The sequence below is a fragment of the Barbus barbus genome (genome assembly GCF_936440315.1).
Source record: "Barbus barbus genome assembly, chromosome: 6".
In the NCBI taxonomy this organism is placed as follows: domain Eukaryota; kingdom Metazoa; phylum Chordata; class Actinopteri; order Cypriniformes; family Cyprinidae; genus Barbus; species Barbus barbus.
Genome location: NC_136734.1, coordinates 13920213 through 13927930, shown reverse-complemented (window position 1 = coordinate 13927930; position 7718 = coordinate 13920213). Strand labels below are relative to the sequence as shown.

General features: G+C 36.2%; 1 pseudogene across 1 annotated transcript; it reads left to right on the top strand.

Moving 5' to 3' along the window:
• Nucleotides 1-5997, top strand: LOC306870720 (uncharacterized protein C2orf42-like; annotated as a pseudogene). Its single transcript has 5 exons — nucleotides 1-6; nucleotides 91-193; nucleotides 313-413; nucleotides 503-668; nucleotides 5750-5997. The product of its transcript is annotated as an uncharacterized protein C2orf42-like (transcript).
• Nucleotides 5998-7718: the final 1721 nt, after the last annotated feature.

The window sequence follows — 7718 nt, the reverse complement described above, 5'->3', positions numbered from 1 at the left end:
ATGACTGTATATTAATAAAGTACTTTTCAAGCATTTCTACCTTTGCACAGATGAGATTTGATACTGAAGGTTATTTTGTGAACTGGAAAGCCCGAGCCGCTGGTTTTCCACATCCCTCAGGCTTTCTTCAATGTCTTACAGCAGCGTTTATCACTGGGCTCAAAGAAGAGATGACTACCCAACTACACCACCAGTGAGTAGAATATTAGTTAGTCATCTAACCTTACATTTATCACATGCTAAATATCTCATCGGATGATTATAAAGATTGTTACACCTTGTTTTAAAATTTTGTAATGTGTGTGTTTTTAGCATTTGTGTGTAATGACGCTTTGCCTCTGGGCTCTTTTTCTAAATACACCTGGCACATTACCAACTTGATGCATGTGAAACGCATCTTTGATACCCCAGAGGTGTGTACTCGTTTGCTGCCTGATGTGTCAGATCTTCACTAATGGCCATAGCATCTGTGTCTCTAAAGGATGGCACTCTGTTTGAACAGTTACCTCTAGAACTCACTCAAAGTTTTGTGAAGAACAGTGACGGCTCCTATTCACCCTACCACTGTCGGGAAACTCCTCCTGATCCTGGATCAGACACCTGCCACCATTCACGCACCAATAAGATCACCATCAGACCACTGGAGCTACGTACCTTCCTCAGAGTGGGTAAGTGCATCTATTTACTTAGAGTGAAGTCAGATTTATCGGTCCTAGTTTCAGATTTATTGGCCAAATCATATTCCCCTATCAATTCTCATCCCCAACTGGACCCGAAGTGATTCCACTGGCTGGAAGAACTGTTCTTTTAGATAGAAAGAATGAAAGAGTGTTCTTTTAGATCCCTGATTTACCATTCTGCAATATTGCTTGTTGTTGAATGTAGTTTTAACCATAAATATGTATAGGCAGATTCCACATTCGATTACTCCAACACGTCAATGCATCCACAGTGTTGGGAAGGTTACTTTGGAAATGTAATAGGTTACAGATTACAAGTTGCCCTATTTAAAATGTAATAAGTAGTGTAACTATTTCAATTACTTTATTAATGTAACTGATTACATTTGATTACTTTTCTAAATTTCTAATGAATGTATTCAACTGTTAATCATTTTGAAACTTTTAAAGCAGGCACTGTTAACCTTACAGTAGTACTCAACAATGATTACTTACTTGAATTAAGATTTGAATAATTTAATTTTAAAGCACAGCCACCACAGAATTTGACTTTAGCACTTTGAGATCATTCTGAGGTTAAATACAGATTGATTTAAAATCATAACAAGAAACTGTTTAATAGCTATGATACTGTTTTTGAAATCAAATCTTTGCATAATTATGACAGGAAACACTGGCATCTAACAATGCCTTGGAAAAAAACTAAAATAAAGCATATACATAAACCCAAATTGGAAATAAAACAGTTAAGCATGTGTCTCATTCTGTGTCCTAAACTCCTGAAATATTGGTGTCTCATATTTTAAAGCAGTCAATGAAATTAGGGAAATCAATCATATCTATATGTGTGAAAATATTCAGATGTAACCCCCTTTGTAATCGCTAACATTTTCATAAGTAACTCATTTAATTACATGTTTTTTTTTCTCAGTAAATGTAACAGATTACAGTTACATTTATTTTGTAATTAAATTACGTAATTCAGTCATTCTTGAGAATTGGGACAAAACCGGGTGCAAAATTAAAAAAATAAAACCTTGTACTCAGACAAATTAAACAATATTTATGTATCTTATATGCACTAAGCTACTGAGCTATGCTTTGATTCAACTTCCCAACTTCTCTCTGTTTTTACCTTGGACTGTGTAATATAATTTCAACTTTATCTTTAACGGCATTCAAGATGTTTTGAACATTTCAAAACACATTCTCATGTTAGCAGACAGATTACACTTTCACATGTGACCAACAATTCCTCAACAAATATACAAATTGATAATGAAATATTATCAAAACATTCCTCTGATAGTCTTTTTAACTATCAAATACATTAAATCAATCAATTACTGTATTATAACAAACAGTGAGTATGTTATTGTTTATAAAGCTTTTATTCAAGAGTCATATGGAAGTATTTTGATATACAGTGGGGCAAATAAGTATTTGATATACTGCCGATTTTTCAAGTTTTACCACTTACAAAGAATGGAGAGATCTGTCATTTTCATCGTAGGTACACCTCAACTGTGAGAGACAGAATATAAAAATTAAAATCCAGAAAATCACATTGTATGATTTTTGAATAATCAATTTCCTTTTTATTGCATGAAATAAGTATTTGATACAATAGAAAAATAGAACTTAATATTTGGTAGAGAAACCTTTGTTTACAATTACAGAGGTCAGCTGTTTCCTGTAGTTCTTGACCAGGTTTGCACACACTGCAGCAGGGATTTTGGCCCACTCCTCCATACAGGTCTTCTCCAGATCTTTCAGGTTTTGGGGCTGTCGCTGGGCAACACGGAGTTTCAGCTCCCTCCATACATTGTCTATTGGGTTCAGGTCTGGAGACTGGCTAGGCCACTCCAGGACCTTGAAATGCTTCTTACGGAGCCACTCCTTAGTTGCCCTTGCTGTGTGTTTGGGGTCATTGTCATGCTGGAAGACCCAGCCACGACCCATCTTCAATGCTCTTACTGAGGGAAGGAGGTTGTTGCCCAAAATCTTGTGATATATGGCCCCATCCATCCTCCCCTCAATACGGTGCAGTCGTCCTGTCCCCTTTGCAGAAAAGCACCCCCAAAGCATGATGTTTCCACCCCCATGCTTCACGGTTGAGATGGTGTTCTTGGGATTGTACTCATCCTTCTTCCTCCAAACACGGCGAGTGGAGTTTATACCTAAAAGTTCTATTTTAACCACATGACCTTCTCCCATGCCTCCTCTGGATCATGCAGATGGTCTTCGGTAAACTTCAGATGGGCCTGGACATGTGCTGGCTTGAGCAGGGGGACCTTGCGCGCGCTGCAGGATTTTAATCCATGACGGTGTAGTGTGTTAATAATGGTAACCGTTGAGACTGTGGTCCCAGCTCTCTTCAGGTCATTGACCAGGTCCTCCCGTGTAGTTCTAGGCTGATCCCTCACCTTTCTCAGGATCACTGATACTCCACGAGGCGAGATCTTGCATGGAGCCCCAGTCCGAGGGAGATTGACAGTGATCTTGAATTTCTTCCGTTTTCTAATAATTGCGCCAACAGTTGTTGCCTTCTCACCAAGCTGTTTGCCTATTGTCCTGCAGCCCATCCCAGCCTTGTGCAGGTCTACAATTTTGTCCCTAGTGTCCTTAGACTCTCTTTGGTCTTGCCCATAGTGGAGAGGGTTGAGTTTGATTGATTGAGTGTGATTGATTGAGTGTGTGAACAGGTGTCTTTTATACAGGTAACAAGTTCAAACAGGTGCAATTAATACAGGTAATGAGTGGAGGATAGGAGGGCTTCTTAAAGACAAACTAACAGGTCTGTGACAGACAGAAATCTTGCTGGTTGGTAGGTGATCAAATACTTATTTCATACAATAAAATGGAAGTTAATTATTTAAAAATCATACAATGTGATTTTCTGGATTTGTTTTTATATTCTGTCTCTTACAGTTGAGGTGTACCTACGATGAAAATTACAGATCTCTCCATTCTTTGTAAGTGGGAAAACTTGAAAAATCGGCAGTGTATCAAATACTTATTTGCCCCACTGTATTATTGGAACACAAAATCTTCCGGTGGTGACATCTGACGGTGTTGACAAATTTGGCATTTCTTTCACAAAACAAATGGAGTTCATGTAGTAGCCATTTTGTTTTTTTCTGTTGATGCTAGATGCTAATGGAACCTGCTTCAGGAAAATAAAATGATGTAAATATTTCAAATAATTTCCTCAGAAATTGGAAGATGGTGTTGACATATCATGGTTGTGACCAGGAAATATTAACATTAGGATTTAAAATATTTTAAAACTATAAAACTGTCCATAGTCTGTCTGACAGTGATGTACTCTGCAGAGGAGGATTGTGGCAAGGGGTTTGTTTAGAGTGACAGCTGCCCGATATTCCCTGATTTTATTACATTTTAATGAATGTCTGACAGTGTTGATAAAAAGTGGGGACACAACTATGAAACCTTATGAAACATGCATGTGTCACTGAAAAACAACCTTGCTTTGATATGAGATATTAAGTGTTGCTTTTGATAAAACAAGCTTTTTTTATCATTAAAAAACATTTTTATCCATTGATTTTATTTTGATTTTATCCATTTAATTTATATGAATGATTGAACCCTTCTCTGTGGACACACTGTTTTAGATGTAGTGAGAAGACAAGAAGTGTCATAGATTTCACATAATAAGGATAAAATGAAATTGAAGGGGATAATTGTGTTAAATACATTCTATTATTAATCCCCATAACATTTACAACTGTAAATAATTACAATAAAATGATTACAATTGTAAATAAAAAAAATATTTTCATTTAAACATGTTTTGTCCCATGTCTCAAGAATGACTGAATTCCGTTTCATGTAACTAGTTACTCCCCAACTGCAGCTTCCGCCATCTTGGAATGGTCAATATGTCGTCGCTCATAGTAAAAGTCAATGGGTTTTCCAAGATGCCACAATATTGCGCAGCCTCTGGCCAAATTTTTTCGCAGCCTCTGGCCAAAAAACTACACATTTAAATTCTGGAAAAAAAATGGGATAAACTTTCACAGGCGAGAACTACAGTCAACTTGCTCTTGAGTGTTCATGGGCCGGCTTTGACCGTTCCAATATGGTGGATCTATGGTCCAAAATAAGGCATCTGCATGCACATATCTATGGGTTTAACCATGAAAATACATCATATATCTTTTCAGTTAGCCATCACATGACATAACCAAAGCAACAAATGGACAGATTAAACATGTTCCATTTTCAAACATTTTTCATAATTCATAACATGGCAAGTTATATGCTCGGTGTGGTATATACATCATAATACCCTATTTTCTGTTCAAATATGAGACATTCAGTTGTCAAAACTGTTGCCATAACAGAAATATTCTACAATGTATTTAGTACAGTATCGAGGTAATTCCAGAAATGTATAATACACCACTTTCTGGAATACTTAATACTGGAATACATAACATGTGACAGGACTGTAACAGGGATGTAGCCTGTTTACAAGAGGATGCAATTAACTTTTGACAAATCATTCAATGAATAGAACATATTAGTAAATCGTGCACACGATGTACTTAAAACAAGATAACGAATTAGTAAACCGTGCTCACGATGTACTTAAACAAGGAGATGAATTAGTAAATCGTGGGAATGTATTCTTAACTTGTGGCTTCGATAAATAAACTTGTGAATGTTATCATAGCACACTGGCTCTTTTTCCCAGAATTCTGCACTGCTACTGCTACACACCAAAGGGGTTGTGCACCGGTTTCCAAATGATGATAGATATCATAAAGGCTAGCTAGTCTATCTAAAATTGAATCTAACAATGGCATGACCTAGTCAATGCCAATGGCTTTGTAACTCATAATTTTGACTTCCTATGTCAAACTTGTTTTTTATGTTGCTATTATTATTTTTTACTTTATCTCATAATTTCGATAATTATGACTTTTTATCCAGTCATTTTGACTTTGTGTCACTTGGAGGAGGTTTGTACAAGTGGATTATCATTATCATTCAATGTATTGTGCTTTATGACTAAAACACTGTGGTATCGTTTCTCTCAGGGACATGTGCAGCTGAGCAGACAGAGCCTGTGACCTTCGTGATTGAATGGATCCCAGACATCCTTCCACACTCACAGGTGGGAGAACTGAGGATCGGGTGTGAGTACGGCCATCAGCTGGGCAGTAAACGGAGCACTGCAATAGCACTGCTGGGACAGAGAGAACTGAACAAACATCCCACACCAGTGAAGACCTACTGTAGTAACACGTCATGCAATTCAACAATTACAGTTCTTCATTGGGCATAATGTTCCCTTATAAGGAAAATCAAAAACAATCCCACATTCTATTGCACTTTAGATGAGAATGAGAAACTTACAAGGTGCTACTCAGGAAAATTTTCATTTTCAGAAACAGGTTTAAAGGAAGCATGACAGCACCGGACAAACATATGTAAAATATTTATAATACAAGTGTACAAAAAAAAAAAAAAAAACATTGTTATATGCTTTGTGCTGTACAATAATATCCCATAGTCATTATTTCACCATTTCTTGTTTTCAGAAATCATGTGCATTGAAACATTTCTGTGTTTACATTTAAAATATGGGGAGAACGCTGTATTCAGACTGATTAACTATAAAAATATTGAAAGCCTATATTTGCTGGTAATAGGCTACATCATTTTGTGAGTGTTTCACACACTCACACACTTTTTTAAAACGGAGTGACCATGCTGTTCTCTGATGTTCACCTCAACATTTCCATAGTCAGTTTTCTTTTTCTATGCAAAGCAATAGCAGCAACTATGAAAACTGCAGAGTGTTCGTGAGTTTAATGAAAAGCGAATAATTAATTAAATTATAAAAATGTAAAATAAATCATTTTAAAATGGACACTATCAAAATAAAACACTTACTAAAAAATGAAAGATTTTATTTGTTTACCTGCATGTCATGTGACCATTAACCAACATCAGAGAACCGTGAACATGCAAATATGGTAATGATTAAAATATTTATTTTAAAATCTTAAATATATTAGGTGAAAGAGGTTCAGATGACAGACGAGCTTGGGAATGCCTGCATTACATGAAATAACATGAATGTGCATTTTAATGTGTTTGAAAGACAAAAGCCTTCCAAAGACATTGTAATATATGGTTAACCTACCGAGTGTTAATTCAAATAAAAATGAATCTGTTCATAATAGTTGATGCCATGTTAAAATGCTTCTTATAACTGAAATGATTTTTGAAAATCCAGATGCTGTGTAGATATATATTATAGGGAGAATCAATAAATTCTGAATAATTTATTGCTGCTGTGGGAATAACAACTAATCAATAAAAAAGTAACTGTAGTCTGATTACGAGTATTTTAAAATGTAATTTAATCAATTACAAGTACTTAATTTTTGGAATCTGATTACGTAATCCAGATGTAATCAGTACCCAGCTCTGGCCATGTACCAACTGCTTTGACGTGAGGATCAGGTTAATTGACTTGTGCAGGGGGTCACAACCTCCCAATTGCCCAAACTTACACAGTGCATGTCTACCTTTAGGGACTGATATTTGAATGTTTTCAACAAGAACACCCTGTTAACTACCACCAACCGTACTCTATTGATGGCCAATTCTATACAGTTAGGCTTTACCAATGTTTGTCTGCACTGAGACTTGGCAAAATGGTCACCACCAATATCACTAAAAAGAGAAAACAAGTGAATTGGTATAAACTAATTTCTTTGCATAGTTGCAAGGGACTCTACAACAGATGTTCTTAATAAAGATGATGTACAATGGAATTATGCCAGGGTAAAAATATCAAATGAGATATTAGAATGTAAGCAGTGTCTACATCCCCTCCAGGAACGTGCGATCAGTATAAGTGAGCGATACCTTGTGGTATAATTACAGAGAAGCAAAAAATCACTTTCCAGAATATTTTTGTTTACTGTTCCTTGCTGGTGGAATGATCTTTCCACCCCCATCTGGAATGCCGAATCACTGAAAATATTCAAGAGA